The sequence below is a fragment of the Anser brachyrhynchus genome (genome assembly GCF_964034855.1).
Source record: "Anser brachyrhynchus genome assembly, chromosome: 6".
Classification (NCBI taxonomy): Eukaryota; Metazoa; Chordata; class Aves; order Anseriformes; family Anatidae; genus Anser; species Anser brachyrhynchus.
In genome coordinates, this window is record NC_137700.1 from 3,148,528 (window position 1) to 3,165,285 (window position 16,758).

Here is a 16,758-nt window from a genome sequence, read left to right on the forward strand (position 1 = left end):
ACCACTACTTACTGGGCATGTCTTTTCACTTCTGCCAATATGAATATTTCAGCATGCAGCTACACGCCTAGGAAGCTTGACAAGCCATGGTGCAGACAATGCTACGAGAAAAGTCCAATATCAGCTAATAGCCACTCTTCTTAGATTTCCAAAACAGATGTAACGTTTTCAAGTTTGGGATTATTTCCGTGCACCAGTTGTTTAAACAAAATGAAGCAACAACAACAACAACGAAGCTGCGTCTCCTTATTTCTAAATGAAGTTAAAAGATAACTTATGCTCTAAGTCATGCAATACATAAAACTAATATCTAGCATTAAGACATAATTAGTTAATAATCTCACTCGCTACATTTGTAGCAATTCTCTCCATCCAGCTCTTCAGGTTTCACAAATAGTTCTAGAGCTCTGGTAACAGATGAAACCGCCTAGAGGAGCGAGAGAGAAGAGCGTAAAGTCACTGTAAATTCAAAATTCCAGAGACGCACTAGGAGTTTATAAGAGAACCTGACTAATACATACTTAAGCGATCTACTATGAGCACTGTCAAGAAGGAGGCAGAAAGAGCATGCTCAGCGTTTACCTCACCTGGAAGTCATTTTACTTTGAAACAAATCATTTTCCAGTAACGCAGACAGCATCTATAGTGTGCTTTGTCATCAATACTGGCAACAAATCCAGCAGTCTAACAATTAGATGTATATTGAGGTAGAACAACAAAGAAGTTTTGACAGTATCATAATTTGTGCAGACATAAAATTCTTTCCGCTTAAACCCAATGCAAATTTGGAGACTCTTTACATGGCTTCCATCAGCGCATTCCTCTATATTCTTAAACCTATAATAGCAGGGAAAAAAAGAAAAAGACAAAAAAAAAAAACAAAAAGGAGAAAAAAAGCAGGATTTTTACATAGTACATATTTTTACATATTACATAGTTTACATATCCCTCCACATGCTGTTCTGAATAATAGCCAAAATATTCATAGCCACTGTATTTGTTCTCCCCACACAGCTGAAAAAACAACATTTGAAACATATTTTTCAAAACATATTTTAATATCCAGCAGACTGTTCAGTCATCAAGCATTTAAAGACTGTTTTAGATAATCTCTAGATTAATCTAAAAGGAATCCCATAAACATGCTGCAGCCGCTTACCTTTAATATACTCGCTGGATGCGATGTTTCTTCCTTTCACCTGCACTGGAAGGCTTCCCTTCCTTGTGAGGTTGTTTACTGCCCTCACTTCTGCATTGCTCTCATAAAGAGCCATCTGGAGGATGGGATTCTTCCTTCTTCTCCCGGGTTTTCTTCTGGAAACGAGGATCTAAGTGTTCCAAGAAGCCTTTCACTTTCCTGATGTTTCTCCTTTTTCTTCTTTTTGTTACGCTTGCGATTGGCATTGTCAAAGTGGAGCGCAGAGAAATACAAATCATAAAGTCTGAAAGAAACATGCAAGTTAAAAAGAGAAAAAAAGATGTGGCACTTGTTGCATACAGGAAACTTTATTTATTTTACCACAGGCGATGATTTGCCGCATGTCAGCTATTTTGTGGTACTTTGTGCACATGTAACTTCCTTTAGATGCAGCAAACTTAAGCCCTCAGATTGAAGGACCATAGGTCCTGGTTGGTACACAGATCATTAACAATGGTTAGCTCTGGAATATGTGCAAGTAAAAAAAAAAAAATATTTTAACCTAATCCAGAATGGTGTGCAGATGTGATTCGAACTACGTGGTCCAAAGCTAGTGCTCTGACACAATTCAGCAATACCTTTCCTGTCTTCACTGATCAACCTAATGATCCCCAGTCATGATCCCCAGCCAGATTATGCTATCTAAATAACTCAGAAACTATGAAAAAAAAAAAACAAAACATGAGAAGCACCCAGAAAAGAATTAGGAAAAAAAATGCTGATTAGGCTGGAATCCCTGCTTACTTGGAATCCTTCTCTCCCTGTTTATCTTCAGACTTCTTTTTCTTCTAGAACTTCTTATATTTTTTCATGTTTTCACCACCTAAAACCTCCTTTTCTACCTTTCTGCGTTGCCTTTCTATTTCACTTTCACTACCTTCTGCACGAGTATATTGTCTTTTTCTGTTTCCTTCTTTTGCCTTTTTCTGGCGACAGTTCTCCAAATGAGCTGACACAGGTGGAAGTGCATGTCTCTCACGCGAATGTTTTCCAGAATGTTGCTGAGCTACTGAGCAACGATGTGAGTCTGCTCTGGGTGTGCTAAAGTGATGTACATCTTCCTCTCTCAAGAGGGAACCGTGAGGCCATCTGCTTTTGTAATGATAACGCTTATGTGACCTGCTGGAGTAAGTCTGAGTCAATTTGTCAAAGTCTTTATCACCGTGAGAGAACTTTCTCTCTCTACTGTCTCCTGCTGCATGAGGTGAATAGTAATCCTTGTAATAGCTACATTTTTCCCATTTCCGTGGTTCATCTTGATAGTATCTTTCTCTGCTCCAACTTCTTTCCCCTTTGGAATGGTAATATCTAGCGCTATCTTGTTCTGATCTTCCTCTGCTTCGAGATCTGTACTTTGAATATTTTACTGGTCTTCTGCCATTATCAGGGCTGTTCCTTTCACTATGGGAAGATCTGTACCTGCTTCCCTCCCAATACTCCTGCTTGTGACGCTTTTGCTTAACAACTTCCACACTCCGAGAGCACCTTCTCTTGCTGGAATGACCATCTTTTTGACTCTCCTTCTCTTCAGTAGGAGAATGTTCCCTCTTTCTCTGGTAACGCTCTTTGTCAGATTTTTTAGTCTCGTCCTTTGTATCTTGGCATCTATCTGTAACAGCTAAGGAGGAAAGGTTTTTAGAACTACATTCACTGTCAGACTTTAGAGGGGAAGTTTGCTGCAATTTCTCACCAGTCTCAGAAGACTCTTTGATGTAGAAAACATTTTCTTCTGAAATCAGTTCATGTTCTTTTGATCTTCTTGGTTTCTCCTTGTCTCCACGGTCATCACATTGGTACTGTTCAAGGTATTCATCATTCTCAGTAGATTTCGGAAGTCCCGGGACACTGCACAAAATAAAAACACGTTTCCGTCTCCCTCCACCTGCTGCTCTGAGAAAAAAGGGGTGGGGGCGACGGGGGAACAGCCAATGTTTCTCCAGATAATGGAGAAAAATGGAAAAACATTCTATGAAGAAACACAAGTTCTCCGCGAGGCACCAGCCTGCATCAGAGTGCTATGCACAGTGTCGATCATTAGTTCTGTTCGCAACACTGGCCATACAGTACGGAATTCTACTGATTTAAATCCTTCCATTAAATAGTATTAGTAGACAGATAAAACCGCAATGAACTTCCATAAAATCTTGTCTTAATCAGACTGTGCTCATTTTACCTTCTTTCCTCTGACAAGCTGTTCAGCTGGCTGGCCGTGAGGGATTCCATGATGACTTCTCGAGGGACTGGAGGCATAGCTCCAGGCATCTGCAACTAAAACGCACAAGTCAGCAGACAGAAAAAATACCATTTGTGCTGAGGACTAGTCTTCTCAGAATTTCTACATTAAATGCTAAGCAAGATCGCTTTGTGTTGTATGCATTATCTACACTTCAAAGATAACGCCAACTCACCTCCCAAAATCTACTTTATGAAACTTAAGAATTTTTATCTCAGCTCAGCTTAAGCTGACAAGTTCTAATGTCAGCTCAGCTCTGCAAATTCTAATGGCATAGTATCACAAAGGGTTACGATCAAATTTGTGCTGTGTTTTCTCAGCATTTCGCCTGAATTAGGAACATGATAAACACTCCCGAATACATCGTGGGTGAGAAATTCTCGATGGAGCAAACTACTATGTTTCAAGCAATCCGTTTGTTTTAGAAAAGAACATCTCACAAGGTTTAACAGGTTCAACTTGGCAAGTGGAATCATCAAGTTTCAGTCCGTTTTCTTTAGATTCATGAACTAAACTAATAGCACCATTCAGTGAATCAGTGTTTGGCAGCTCATGCTGGGATCTTCCTTCATCAGCATTCTGACAGGAAGAATGGGAATTCTGCAATGTACGGACTACCTTTCCAACCAAAATTCCACATTGCATTGCAATTCCTTTTAAATAAGCCCTTTGACTCCTCCTCAGATTTTCCTGAAGATTCTGCACCGTAAGGGACTGTGTTATCAGAGCTGAGTTTAGGATTTCCATTCACCTTTGGCTCCACAAAAATTTCAGCAGAAACTCTTTTTTTTTTTTTTTTTGTATTTGTATTTGCTTCATTTGCTTTACCGAATTTGTGATTGTGGATGAAGGAACAGCCTTGTAGAGATCTTCATCCTCCACAGCACTGCTAAGACAGTCAGGCTGTGACACAGTCTGACGAGCAGGCAATTTATTGTGAATACTGATGGTGATCTTCTGGTTTTTTGACGTATCAGTAATTGAAGGCCTGGTAATCGCCTGTTCTTGAACACAGGCCATTGGTGGTGCTGAAGATGGCCTTTTTAGGGTGACACCAGTGGTATTTGCATCCTCTTTTATGGATCCATTTCCATTTAAACGACTTGAATTCTGTATTTAAAAAGAAGAAATTGCAAGACGGGTTAATGGAAACACTCCATTTAACATTTTTAAACATGTCATTCTCCTACTAAGTATTTCTACAAATGGTCTTAACACCTAAAAAGCAAAAAACACTGCCCTTAAAAGATAAATGCAAGTCCCATAAGTGTATTTAATTCCTGCTTTTGGTTTACTGCATATTGATATCAAATTAACATCATTTTTGAAAACCATCCAAACAACTTAACATTGCCTAAAGCTATTCCCAAATATATTTAGTTTCCCCTTTAAACATACCCCAAAAAGCCTGGAATAATTGTTCTGGTGCTCAGGAATAAGACAATTTGGTTTCCCTGTCTTAGCTAAAGTGACGTCGATAGGAAAAACAAGTCCTCTTTTAAATGATTCGAGGATTAGTACACTCTACTTAAATTGTCAAAGAGCGTAGCTCTCTGTGCTTTACAAAGCTGTCTAGGAGGTATAAACAATGGAGTCGCATGGCTGCGCAATTCAGCAGTAACCACTGTTTGAATGACTCTGGCTGTAGCATGAGGGCTGTGAAGACAGCTGCAGCGTGGGAAGGAAAACAAAACAAAGATGCCAAAAACCAAACAAAAAACCCCACACCAAACCCCAAACCCACTGTCCGTTTGGTGCCATTATCTGCCCTCCCGCTTCCCTAAATTACCTTAATCATATGAGGAGGAAGTCGTGGTCCCAGAAATCCAGCCTGCTTACTGTTAGCCCCCCGCTGACCAGGGGGGAATGAACAGGGATAAGACGGTGCTGCTAAGTAAAAAGCACGTTCTCCGAGCGTCAAATCATAGCGCCTTCAGAAAAGAGCAGTGATCTCAGTTTAGTTTTTCTTTCGGCCTACTCTTGGATTAAATCCCATCCTATAATTTTATAGGAACAGTTCATACGATATGGAAGCCTTCTCTACAGAAGACTTAGCCAAGACTACAAACTGAAAAGTAGGTAACAGTCTTCCTACTATGACTATCACTTTCAGAGCAATAATTCATTCTTACACCACAGATGGCCTTCATTTCTCTCCTTCTCTAAATTAGCCAGCTACAGATAACACATATACAGCAATTTACACAAGTGCTGCAGTTTAAGGCCAAGCAACAAAAGATAATAAATGACAGAGAATTTCAGGTTAGACAGAACTGAATTAGAGAAATAATCATCTTTTCCTGGGAGAGAAAGAAAAACACTTGCAAAAAGAAAAGTATCAATAACAGGAGAGTAAATCTCTTCTGAACACATTTGAATACTTGTTATTACCTGATATAAAAAAGTAAGTAAGCTTGCTGACCAAGAACTCTTTTAATGTCAGTACGGACTACTTTTGCATCATTCATCTGATACCAAAGTCCATTACCAGCCTGCAAATAAAGACAACGATATCTTCAGATGAATTGCATGTTTTCCAAATGAAATCACAGATAGCAATAAAATACACACGTGTCAAATAAACATATAATGAAATCTTTTTCCCTAGAAACAGTACTACTAGTAACACTTGAACTGGTTTGCCAGCACAACCTTTACCCTGTTAGAAATGATGTTGACTTCTACCTTTATGTAGCATACATAGTGTCCTGAGCGACAGTTGATACCATGATGCACCAGCACCGCATATAAGGCATAGAGGAGTGGTTCTCCACTTGATTGAGACATGTAGGCTCGGAGGTCCAAATACTCAGGATATTTTACTTCCTAAAGAGAGACCAAGAAGATAGAAAAATTATATCAGAGTACTTCGCGGACTAGCCAGAGAAAAACACTTCCAAAAAACAGAGACTGGAATTATATGAATATATCTCTTGATTCACTAAAAATAAGTCTTCCCATAAGCAACGTTTAATACTAGAAGTTGCAGACAACTGTTTTCTGATGAATTAGCCTTCTCAGAGGAAAGTATATGCTTCTTGTCAAGCAGGAACTTTACTGATATTAAGAGAAAGAATAAGCCGTAGTCGTTAGTCTACAATTATTGTCTGAAAATATTAACAACTTTCAGCTTTGGGGGATGTCCCATTACATGATGACAAAGTTGCATTACAGCGGGAAATATACCTTGTTGATCTTTCCACCTGTGAAATCTGCAAATCTTTTCAGTGATATTGTGAGAACGTTGGAAGAACGGTGTATGGTAAATCTCTTGGATGCAGGAACCATCTTTTTACACCTTAAAAACAAGCAGAGACAAGTGTTTGAAAGCATCATCTTTTTTGCCCCCAAAACAAACTCGTTTTAATGTCTCATGCATGCTTATGCTATTTGAATGATATTTACTTGCATCATATGTTTGGTTTTTTCTTTTCATAAACCCATGCACTGCATGTCACGTTTGTTAATACAGAGAAGAAGGTAAGTTTTACCAACAACTCAGAGCACAGCGGGAACAGGAATCTCTCACGAAAGCGTATTACCAGGGAGTTATAAAATATAAACAAAAAATAGTAAAAATGAGTTATATATAAGACTAATAACAGTTATCAGCAATGGAAAAAGTACTGTACATGTGCAAGGCCTTTCCTTTTAAGCTCACAAAAAGACGGAAAATTCTGGCTTTAAGTGTGACTGAACCGATCACACCTCAAAGAGCACATTAAGGAAGGACCATGCAATTCAGATGTGAGGTGCTATTACAGTTCTTTCTCTTCCTCAGACATCAGTTATGAGATCCTGAATACGCTGCATGTTGCTTTCTAGGATCCGCAGGCCAAGACGAACCTGGGATTAAATTGCTTTAATAACCTATTGGACGCTCTTGATTCGACACCCTAATTTCCTTAGTATCCAACAACAAGAAGTGGATACTGCATTTTTCATTTAGAGGGGTCAGGCATGAATTCTACAGAACTGAGCCGGGCACTCTGTGCTTTTCTGAGGGGACGTTTGACTAACAGCTTGTTTTGCCAAACCATCTTATGCAAATGTTCAATTGTTTCTCACATACGTAGAAACATCTTACATATTGATCAGCACAGAGAGCGCCTGAACTCAACAGGCTTTCCCTGTGCACGGGTTAGGCTTAAGGGAGCTCATTTCGGACATTAGTCCACATCGACAGGTTTCACAGTTCAAGAGCTGTGCAAGACGCTGTTTAGTGAGCCAGCACAGGCTGCTAACATTCATTACCACAGAGCCAGCTCACATTCCCTGACACTCAATCTAACTTTGTTTCACAGTGAACGCTAGGACCTGTAGGAACCTGCTGCTGCCTTCCACTCCAAATCATTCTCCATAGCTCCTTGCTTCAGCTCACCACTACTAGAAAATGAAGCAACAACAACAACAACAATGCTGCGTCTCCTTATTTCTAAATGAAGTTAAAGGATAACTTACGCTCTAAGTCATGTAATATATAAAACTAATATCTAGTATTAAGACATAATTAGTAATAATCTTACTCGCTACATTTATAGCAATTCTCTCCATCCAGCTCTTCAGGTTTCACAAATAGTTCTAGAGCTCTGGTAACAGATGAAACCGCCTAGAGGAGCGAGAGAGAAGAGCGTAAAGTCACTGTAAATTCAAAATTCCAGAGACGCACTAGGAGTTTATAAGAGAACCTGACTAACACATACTTAAGCGATCTACTATGAGCACTGTCAAGAAGGAGGCAGAAAGAGCATGCTCAGCGTTTACCTCACCTGGAAGTCATTCTACTTTGAAACAAATCATTTTCCAGTAACGCAGACAGCATCTATAGTGTGCTTTGTCATCAATACTGGCAACAAATCCAACAGTCTAACAATTAGACGTATATTGAGGTAGAACAACAAAGAAGTGTGACAGTATTATACTTTGCGCAGCAATAAAATTCTTTCCCCTTAAACCCAATGCAGACGTGGAGACTATTTACAGGGGTTCCACAGAAGGACAAAGTCCAATCCACTTTCTAACCACCACCAAGCTCTTATATTTTAACATTGTACGTGGTTTGGTTTTTTAAGTTAAACAAGTTTAATTTAGAAAGTTATACATGTACTTAAACATCATGAATTATATTTACAAAACCTCCTACCTTTACATCCAAAGTGATATCAAGAAATGCCTCATACGTATCCGAAACTGCTTTGCAATTCAAGCACTTCACTGGAAGCAAAATATAAATGCTTAACAACACGTGAAGGAGACTAACTGTCCACATTCAAGTTGTCGATAGATACTACTTCAGACAAACTACAGACTGCTTTACTACCGACAAAAGACACAGATCAGTTCTAAGGACAGGAATATTTTTAAAAGTACCTCTTGATCTTAGAAATCCTCCAAATATTTGATGAATGATGGTGGTAGCTTGAGAAGATCTGTCCAATCTGGAAATAAATTATAATCAGACCTCAGAAGATTTAAGGCACACAGTTAACTCTTCAAAGAGTTTTATGAAAACCAAGGATGACCTAGACTTTCAGTTTTGATAGTAAATAAAGGCCTAAAAGGTGCTAGAGAACGTATAAAAGTGAATTTGTTTATGCTTACTTGGTGCTTCCATTCAAGCACGCTTCCTGCATAGCATCAACAGTATAGCGCAAGAACTCGTGTGCGTCTTCTTGACTGCCAAAACGGAAATGTTGTCCTATTCCTAAATAAGAAGATGATAGTATTCACCTCATTTAAAAATGAAGTAATTCTCCTGTTTCTAAAATCTCTCTTCTTTACAGTGTTAAAACCATTTATACACATCAAATAATTATTTGAAGATTACAAGATGCTGAAAAAGAAACACATCTGAAGCCACTTACGACTGAGATTATTGATAACACGCGTAGGCTCGATGGCATCAACAGTGCAACGCAGGGCCTGGTTAATGTGAGTCTCCATCGTGCACATCATGCAAAAATCTTGTTCACGACCTGAAGAGTGAAAGAAGAAAGCATCCCAGTCTAGCGAAACAGACATAACTACAAACAAACATATAAGTAACATTTAAACTATAGATACAATATCCACTCTCCTTGTCCCAACAGTCTCCTAACATTTCATTTCACACAACTTTATAGAATAAAAATATCCATTAAGCCTGTATTCAAGTGCATTTTGTGATGAGAAATCTAAAAGACTACTGCAAAGTCACGTTTGTAAAGGCTGACAGGAATGTGAACTCCACAGGTTGCAAAATGTATGAGGAAAGAATATTTGACCTTGATGATACAGCATTAAGAGAACGTGGGTTATTTTCAGCACAGTGCTGTCAGGTGAGCTTCATGATACAGAGCTACGAGTCCTTTGGGAGAAAGGAAAAATTACAGTAATGTATGTAATAGTACTTCTGCCCTCCTTTTTTCAACAGGATTCTTAACTGAAACGATTTCTATATACAGGAAGAAAACAGTTAAATTTCTAGGTATCGATACAAAGATACCAGCCTAAAAAGCATACAGGTTTAGTACAACATTTACTTTATAGTACAACATTTTATTTAGGACAAAATCAGTCTAGATTTTAATACAGTCCCACAAAAAAATCTAGTCGTGTTCATAACAGCTCATATTGCTTTCTAGGTTTTTTTTTTTTTTTTTTTTTTTTAATTGGTTCAACAACGAACAGACCATTTATTGTAGTGCATTATGGAACCTCGGCTGTGCAGACTAAAGACCTATGATGCCAACATCCTAAATTTTATTGCCTTTCTAGCAGCAGGAAGCCCAAATAGCCCAAATGCCAAATGTTCATTAAATGCATTACTGTCCAATGCACTTCATTATTCCCATGAAGCAAGAAAAGATCCTTTTAAAAAAACAAACAAACAAACAAACAAAAAAAACACATGGTGCATTAAACGCACTCCATATGCTATTCCGAGCCCACTGCTAATACAATGCTCAAAGCCAGCGTCTACAGGTAAAATCAGGCAAGTAAGTTTGTCTCACAGAATCACTGCTGTTCTTTCACCTTCACAGCTATCCAACAGATTTAAAATACTGTTAGAAAGTACTCACATGACTGGCTGTGCTCAAGAGAAAGCATGTAATTGGCAAGTGGGGGGGTGTAGGTCAAACACTGTAGAGTAGCATTAAGAAAACACGTGTTGCCAAGATTGTACAGGCCAACTCCAACACTTTGTGTTTCTTGCCAATCCATACGTATCTTCTCAGGTGGAAAAAGAATCCTTTGTGGCGGAGCAATTCCATCATTAACAACTGCAAGAAAGTTATATTTAAAAAGAGATTTTGTTTGTTTGTTTCTAAGAAAGGTATTAAGTATATATAGGTATAGTGAATATATAAAGTATATATAGGCATAGTAAAAATACTATTCTGCGGGAGCACCTAGAGGAACTAGCTACAATCCAAAACAGAAAAACTTATTGCAGACACCTTTAATACCGCCATCTTCAAATTGGCTGGTCAACACAACGTTTTGGGAAAAAAAAGTTTAGTCAACCATTTTAATTTCTTCCTTATTATATGCTTTTTTCCTTATTATAACTTCAACCACAAACTTAGACTTGAAATTATATGGTAATAAATGCAAGGACAATGTAAAAACAAATAACTAGGAATGACGGTACCCCTACAAATATCAGATCTTTTCCTGAGCAATCTTAACATTCAAAAACCTGTGAATAATGGAACCTGTGAATAGCAACAATCAAACACTTTTCTTTGCAAAACAGAAAAGATATGGATGAATCAGTGCATTACAAAATGCTCCCCACATTTCTCTGTCGACTGTAAATATATCAAAATTAATTTCTGTAACGTCAGTCACTTCAGTTGCCTTAGGAGAATCGCTTTGGAAGTCTTTATTCACAGTAGTCCTGTTCTCTATCAGTGCAACAAGCAAGAACTACCACTTTCTACTTTTGTTTTGAAGAAAACGGAGGCAGGATAAAGCGCACACTTACTTAGATCTCTTTGGGCAAAAGGCTTAGATTTTTCAGAGGATCTACAATAAATAGCACCTCCACATCCTTGGGCCACAGAGACTTGGCTTGAATCTTCTGCAGGTGGTATCCGGCCCCAGTTTGCGGTGCGTGACATCAGTTTTTTAGTACTCGGTTTCTTGGATTTGCCAGACCGCCTTGAAGATGGCTTTTTAGACTTTGAAGATTTGGGCTTGTTAACTATGGTCATTGTTCTCATCTGCGACAGAGACAAATGTTCTGGCTGACGTAAGAATACCAAGAAGCATTCCAAGAAGAAAAGAGTAGTAGAAGTCCTGTCACTTAATCTCAAAGAAACGGCCTTGAAGAACTAACTTGCTGGTATGAATGATTTAAAAGGAATCCCCAAACTAAACACACAAAGGAAAAATTTCCATCAAAACTCTATCAGTATTACTTTTAGCTTCTGCAGAACTAGTGGCTGATGCCATTTCTTTCACTTTCGTAGGATTTTAATCCATTACAACTCTGGAGTCTTTTTAATATAAAAATGCAAATGACATTCTCTGAGGGGAATCAGTTATTTATTGCATTTTTGGAGCTTTGCAATTATCTATTAATTATTACCTATTATCTAATAGATAATGGTTGCGATTTATATATAATTGTTGCTCACGCTAGTAATGGAGCACTATTACTTTACTGCCTGCGCTTTTCTGCTTCGTGTGCACAAAGGTACCTGCATTTCGCTGCTACTTTACTTCTGTCTTTCCAGGGCTCACCCTCTACCTCACTGTCTACTGCACCAGTCATGATGGCTTGGTTGTGATTCTATAATGAGCCTAGCTTTTGAATACACTTTTTCTGGGCGTCACTTTGTGATAGCAAGTTAATTTGTGAGGGCTTATCACCTATGACCTGCTTCTCAGTAGGTACACGTTTGGCCTCTGTTAAGCAGAGAGTCAATCACAGCTTAAGATTTTGTCCAAGATGCCATTCACGAAACTGAGTTTAACCTTGACAGAACTGAGTTTAACCTTTAAACCTGAAGCTCCGTTAAAGAATAAAGCAGCACCCAAGCCAGGAAATAGAAGTTAATCGTCACTTTACCCTGAAACGCACGTAAAGCCGGTGAGCTATTCTGTGCTGGCAGGATTGCTGCCGGGATGGCCGACGAGGCGGCGGGCACAGGGGGCCACAGGACCTGCTCCCCGGGGCCACAGGTCCTGTCACAGGGGGCTGCCGGGGGTCTCCAGGCGCCGGGAACAGCGGCAACAGCGGGGACAGAGGGGACAGCAGCGACAGCAGCCGCCACCTCAGCCGAGGCCGTCTCCACAACTGCCACAACGGCCTCGGAACGCCGCCCAACTCGGAGCTCCAGCGTGACGCCTTTTCAACCTGGCCGCGGTGCTCACGGCTAAAAGCAGAGCGTTTCCTCCGGCGTGTCTTTACTGTCGGTGCCGGACCGGCCCTCACCCCGAGCTCTCCCTGCCGGGAGGGCTTTGCGGTTGGGGTTTCCCTCCCGCCGCCGCCGCGGGCAGGCCCCGCGCGCAAGCTGTCCGCGCTGGGGAGCGGCATGTCGCCCGCGGCGAGAGCCCGAGGGCGCGACACGAAAAAGCCCCGACACGAAAAAGCCCCGACGTGCGGGCGAGGCGGCGGGGACACGGCTCTGAGGGAGCGGCCGCTTCGCCCCGCCGTCCTCCTCCCCTCCCGGGCCGCCCCGCCGAGCCCCGTGCGCCTCAGGTGCTGCCCTGAGAGGGCGCTCGGGCACTGGGACAGCTGCCCAGGGCAGTGGTCGTGGCACCGAGCCTGACGGGGGTCCAGAAGTGTTTGAACAATGCTCTCAGACATAGGCTCTGCTTTTGGGGTGGTCCTGTGTGGAGCCAGGAGTTGGACTCGCTCATTATTGTGAGCCCTTTCCACCTTGGGATGTTCTCTGATTCTAGGTCAGCAATCCATTATCTGATGAGAGGTGTGGAGTCATTTGAAGGGAAGAGAGACCAAAACACTTCTGGTTTCCAGAAGCGGGTATTTGGTAACCAAACCGATGATTCCTTTTCTTCTAGAGCGAGTAGCAGCAGGGATCCGCTTTACAATATGCTGGCAACAAGGAAACGAAGAATTGCAAACAAGACGTAGGACTTGAGCAGCAGCTTGTATACATGCATCAGCTTATAAATGAGCACACAGCTGAGCGATAATGCAAAAATTGGACAAACTAAGAGAAGACGTTAACTGTAAATTTTATAGGTATACACTTTACTATGACGTAAGAACTGGGCAAGACCTTTCAGGGAAAAGAGCTGTTGGCATGTAATTTGAAGTAAGCTTCAAATCCCAGAGGATGATTTTGTTGGAACTTTATTCAGCTGAAAACGTGGAAGCCTTGTTTCTGCTTGTGTTAGTTACAGCTCCAGTTTACTTTGGTTGGGAGGGAAGGCATTCCAGGCTAACGTGCTGTACCTGTTCCTTCAGCTCGTTGTCCATAAACGGAGGAGCAAATGAAATTCTTTGAATCTCCATTAAATGCAGCACTACAAAGCGGAGTAGAGGGCGATTTGGCACTTAATTTTTCTGTAAGCAGAAAACCCAACAGAATCTCCACAACAGTTTTCAAATCTTGTCCAGCAGTAAATGACCAGCTGAGTGAAGCTTGCATTTAGAGTATGTGCTCCTACGTTAGAGGGAAATAGCTTTTCCTCTTCAGAAGTGCAACTGAGTGGTGAACTGGCAGCTACGTAGGGAACTAGTTGTACCAAAGGGTTTGTGTTGAAGGCACAGAAAAATATGCAGGTCCCAACAGTAAAGGATTGTCTGTAGGCATCACACTGAGTACAGATGTTGTCCGCGAGTTCGTGCCCAGTGCACCGCGCCAATAAGCACCCAGAGTCGGAATGCACACCAAGGTCTTTTAATTACATAATTAATTACAGAACTCTGCAGAGTCAGGTACTTGGCTATCTTTCGCAAAGCAAGCACACCTCTGACTCGAATCACCGTCATTCATACACAGGAAACTTGTGAAAACTCTCTCTTTGGCTCCTTTTGATTGGTTATTACAGCTCACCTAACTTTTCTCTACTGAGCTTGCGCATTACAGAGGAACACCGGGGGGGGGGGGGGGGGGGGGGGGGGTACAGGAGGAGGGGGACACACACCGAATCCCACATTAGCAAGGATTATCATTTTGACAGGTGTGATTTCTAATGTGTTAATGACCCTTAATGAGCAAAAGGTTACTACAGGCCAGTCTGGAGCTGGTTTTCTCCTTCTTGTTTTTTCCCTTTTATCCCTTCTCTTCCTTGCTTCTGCTAGCTCAAGGCTACCTGTCTCTCTCCTTCCTTATTTTCTCAGCTAAAAGACTACACAAGCTACAGGCCTCCCTATTTTCTTCAAGGTTTCCTTGCTTTTCTCCCAGCTTTGGGACTACACAGGTGTGCTTTGATATTTGCCAGTATAGCTAAAACTCATGCCAGTCTGCTCACGCACAATAAGCAGTAAGAGTTAAGGACTGGTTTCATCTGCTTTTTACATAGTAACATCCTCCTTATGTTTTAGATATGCTGTAGTTAAAGCTTAAAGTAGTTCAAGTAGTTAAGTTAAAGGAGTAAAGTTACTCCTTGTGGAGTAATTGCCTTAAGTGACTAGGCATTATAAGCACCCCTCCATCCCAAAAGCTACCCGCCTCCAAGGGGCAACCACCCCTCACTGAGCACATCCTCTGAATTTCTCGGAGCCTGTACCTTTAAACGCAAGCGAGGTAATTTCTACCAATCACAACCAAGATACGCATGACTGGAGTCACTCAAGCTCCACCTAAAAGATAGAAAATAATATAAATTGGCTTAAGAGAAAGGGAATGTTGGGGAAGATACTGTCACGAAGGATACCTTCTGACATCAGTCGACAGGCTGAGCCTCTCACCCCTCCCCCCCCCCGCCCACTGGGATGCTGCGAGGTAAGATCTGAACGCTTGGTTATACCAGGCGTCTCCACGGAAACTTAGAAATCTCTAGCGTCTTTATGCTTTTTAACATCTTAATACCTAGGCCGTGTACCTGTGCATTTCATGCATGCTAGCTTGCTTTTGCAGACAGTGAATTTATCACTGGCAATCCAAAGGACCTGTGTATCTGTTGCCGTAATAAACTGCACTTAATTGCATTGTTCCTGGCCGTGACAGTTCTCCTTGAACGCGACTAGAGCGAGGGCGTGCTGCGTTGTTGGTGGATCCGTGGCCGTGATAGTTCAGTACCCTGAAGCCGACCGGACCCGTAACGGTCAATCGGCTACACCCCTTAATGCGACACTACTAAAGGAAGAAGATGACAGGGCTTGCATTAGGCACGAGTTGCATTAGGCTTTGCATGTGAAAACATCCCCAAATAATTTCACATGGATTTAACGTTTTTAAAGGGAAAAAAACAGGAAGGTGTAGTCTTTCTGTAAGCTACAGCCCTAGATAGTTAAGGCATCAGCATTCATTCCTTTGCTTGACAACAAACTATGAACATACAGAAGAGTTAAATATTTTCATTGCATTCTTAAAGGCGATTTTTCAGACTTGTGCTTCAGTTGTTGGAGTTGAAGAAATTGGTAGACGCCCTTACTTTTACGTTAAGACCAAAATCTTTATCTAAGATTGTGTTATCTAACACAACTAAACTCCCACCCCCACATGTCTTTTTGGAACTTCTGAAAGATCTTTCTGCAGTCCCACTCTGATGGTCTTTCAGTTGTTGAACCTGAGCTGTGCCTACCGCACCAACGAATGCTTTCATGACACAGTATTTTGTCAAAGCAGTTTTGCTTCTTGGAGCTACAGAAGCAGCTCTGGCTACATGATAGGGAACTGTGCTGCACTGGCAAAAACAGACTTACTTACAGACTTAACACCACTTGCTAACTTGATCTATTTCAAATCTCATTTTAACTTTAAAGAGCAATCAGTTTTGCGGTTCCTGTCTTACTAAGTTGCCTTGTTTTGCATGGAAGGTCAGCCTGTGAATGTTTTGCTTTATTGCATGCTTCAAAAAAAGGCTGAGAGGAAGAGACTGGAGGAACCTTTTCTATTCTATAGACTTTCCCCCACGAATGTGGAATTGCAGGCTACTTGGATGAATGTTCGAATGTAAGGGAGCAAGCCTCAGCCAAAGGAGGTAGAATCCTTGCTTAAGAAGAAGTAGCAGTGTGGGGACATCTTTGCTTAATGGGAGCCGTTTAAACTCTTCATAGAAACTCAATAAGCTCTACATCTTATGTTTGGAAAGCAGTATGGTTACGCAGCTGCTAACCTAATGACTTGAGTCTTCTGCTCTGCAACCACGTTTTGTTTTCAAGCAGTGCATACATCAGTTTAGGCTTTGGACAAGGAGATTT

The 16,758-nt window shown here is 41.1% G+C and overlaps 1 pseudogene across 1 annotated transcript; it reads right to left on the reverse strand.

Annotated features, from left to right (window-relative positions):
• Nucleotides 1–681: 681 nt before the first annotated feature.
• LOC308196949 (ubiquitin carboxyl-terminal hydrolase 42-like) lies at nt 682–11,629 on the reverse strand (annotated as a pseudogene). Its single transcript has 15 exons — nt 11,401–11,629; nt 10,493–10,693; nt 9,296–9,406; nt 9,033–9,135; nt 8,802–8,869; nt 8,575–8,645; nt 7,958–8,040; nt 6,618–6,729; nt 6,117–6,257; nt 5,823–5,923; nt 5,221–5,362; nt 3,831–4,541; nt 3,372–3,460; nt 1,943–3,043; nt 682–1,442 (listed from the first exon to the last, which is right to left on the reverse strand). The product of its transcript is annotated as a ubiquitin carboxyl-terminal hydrolase 42-like (transcript).
• Between the last annotated feature and the right edge of the window lie 5,129 nt (nt 11,630–16,758).